Here is a 3,026-nt window from a genome sequence, read left to right on the forward strand (position 1 = left end):
TATATGTGTGTGTATATATATATATATACATACACACACACATATATATATATACACACATATATATATATATATATACACACACATATATATATATTTACTTTTTCTAACTTAAGATTTTTTATTTATTTTAATTTATCTTATACATTCAATCACATTACTTACCTTACAAAGTGAATATTCCAACATGTGAGCATTTTCCCCTAGACTAGTTCAGATAATACCACATTTCTTTGTCACATTCAGGCTATGCCTCTCTATTTTCTTCTAAATGTCGTTCTTCAGCCTCTACTCTTGCACACACACTATATCGGGTATTCACATCTATTTACTGTGTTTATATATATTTTTGGTCAATCAGTTTCAGTCATAGAGTGCAGACACTCGGTATATATCAAGTGAGGACATACAGTGTCTCTTTCATAAACTGGCTTGCTTCATTCAGCAGTAAATCTTCCATATTCATCCACTTTCTGTCAAAAGCCAGGGTCTTGTTGTTTTTACATCATTGTGAAAGCACTTTTCCGATTAAGTATTCTTCTGTCCTTGGTAGATACCCAGGAGTGGGATTGCTGAATCATATGATAGTTCTATATCTACATGTTTGAGGAATCTCCGAATTGTTCTCCACAGTGACTGTACCAATTTACATTCCCACCAGCAGTGTAAGAGAGTTCCCCTTTCACCACACCCCTGCCAGCACTTAGATTTTTTTTTCTAACCTGAGTCATTCTGACTGGGGTTAGGTGGTATCTCATTGTTGTTTTGATGTGCATTTCCTTACAATGAGGGATGTTGAGCATTTTTTCATATGCCTTTTGGCTATTCATATGTCATCCTTAGAGAGTGGTTTTTTTCAACTCATTCTCCTATCTTTTAATAGTATTGATCGTCTTTTTTTGGAACAGCTTCTTGAGTTTCTTGTGTATTCTGTTTATCAGCCCCTTATCTGATGCATAGTTTACAAAAATATTTTCCCATTCTGAGGGATGTCCATTCATGCTAATTATTGTGTCTTTTATCATGCAGAAACTTCTTAGTATGATGTAATTCCACTTGTCTATTTTGGGGATTATTGACTGTGCTTTGGTGGTCTTATTTATGAAGTCTTTGCCTACCTCGATGTTGACCAGAGTTTCCTGTGTTTTCCAGGAGCAGTTTTATAGTTTGAAGTCTTAGATTTATATCTTTGATCCACCTTGACTTGATTTTTGTCAAAGGTGAGAGGTAGGGGTTCAGATTCATCTTTCTGCAAGTGGAAATCCAGTTTTTCCAGCACCATTTGCTGAGGAGGTTTTCCTTTTTCCACTGGATTGACTGGTACCCCTTGTCAAAAATCAGTTGACTGTATGTTTGCGAATTTATTTCTGGAGATTCTATTTTGTTCCATTGGCCGCCTGTCTGTTTCTGTGCCAGTACCATGCTGTTTTGATTACCACAGTTTTTTAGTATATTTTTCAGTCTGGCAGTGAGATGACACCCACTTCACTCTTCTTGTGCAGGATTGCTTTGGCAATACGAGACCTTCTATGATTCCAGACAAATTGTATGATTGTCTTTTCTTGATCTGTGAAGTACGGGTCTGGTACTTTGATTGTGATTGCATTAAATATGTAGATTAATTTGGGTACAATTGCCATTTTGATTATATTAATTTTCCAATACAGGAACATAGGATGTCCTTTGACATTTTTATGTCATTTTCCATTTCTTTTTTTAGCTTCTTGTCATTTTCCTTGTGAGGTCTTTAACTTCTCTGGTTAGATTTATTCCTGAGTATCTTTTACTTTTTCTGGCTATGGTAAATGGAATGAAACACTTTTTTCAGTTCTATCTCAGTGTGTCTGTTGTTTGCATATAGAAATGCCACTGATTTCTGTATGTTGATTTTGTATCCTGAAGCTTTACTGTATTCATGTATTACTTGCAGAAATTTTTTTCTTTGAAACCATTGGGTCTTCTACGTATACAATCATGTCATATGCAAATAGAGTTTCACCTCTTCTTTTCCTATTTCAATGCTTTTTATATTTTACTCTTTTCTGATTGTGTTGGCAAAAAATTTCAGAACTATATTAAAAAGGGGTGGAGAAAGTGGACATCCTTGTCTTGTACCCATTTTGAGTGGAAAAACTTTCAGCTTTTCTCCATTTAGGATAATATTCACTATGGGATTTTTTATAGATAGCTTTTATTGTGTTGAGAAATGACACTTCTATGCTGATATTACTGAGAGTCTTGATCATGAAGGGATGTTGTACCTTATCAAATCCTTTTTCTGCATCAATTGATATGATCATGTGGTTTTTATCTTTCTTCCTATTAATATGGTGTATTACATTTATGTTTTTGCATATGTTGAACCAATCTTGCATTCCTGGAATAAAGCCTACCTGATCATGATGTATAATCTTTTTTATGAGTTGTTGGATATGATTTGCTATTATCCTGTTGAGAATCTTTGCGTCTATATTCATCAGATATTGGTCTATAGTTTTCCTTCCTTGTCCTGTCCTTATCTGTTTTATTTTTCTTTTTTTGGAGAGGTGTTTGTTATAAGGCATGTAGGCTCGCCAGGAAGACAGAGAGAGACAGAGAGACAAAAAGCGAGAAATCACCCCCCATTGGACATGGCTATGCCACAATCCCTGCTCCTCCAATCTCCTCTCGGGATCTTGAGCACGCACACACACACACACGGTGTGAGTTTAAGACACCAGGTCCAGGACTCAAACCGTGGTCCACTACATGGGAGTCCAGCGACATAACCATTACGCCAAGTGCTGGTCCCGTCCTTATCTGTTTTAAGGATAAAGTTCATAGAGTCTTCATAAAATAAATTATGGAGAGATTCACCCTTTGTGATCTTTAGGGATAACTTGAGTAGAATAGGAGTTAACTCTTTTTTGACAGTTCTGTAGAATTCAGAAGTGAAGCCATCAGGACCCAGGTTTTTCTTTTTTAGTAGGTTATTTATTACTGATTCAATCTCCTGACTTGTTATGGGCCTATTTAGACTTTCTATA

Source organism: Tupaia chinensis, unplaced genomic scaffold, assembly GCF_000334495.1.
Source record: "Tupaia chinensis unplaced genomic scaffold, TupChi_1.0 Scaffold150215_1, whole genome shotgun sequence".
NCBI classification, from domain to species: domain Eukaryota; kingdom Metazoa; phylum Chordata; class Mammalia; order Scandentia; family Tupaiidae; genus Tupaia; species Tupaia belangeri.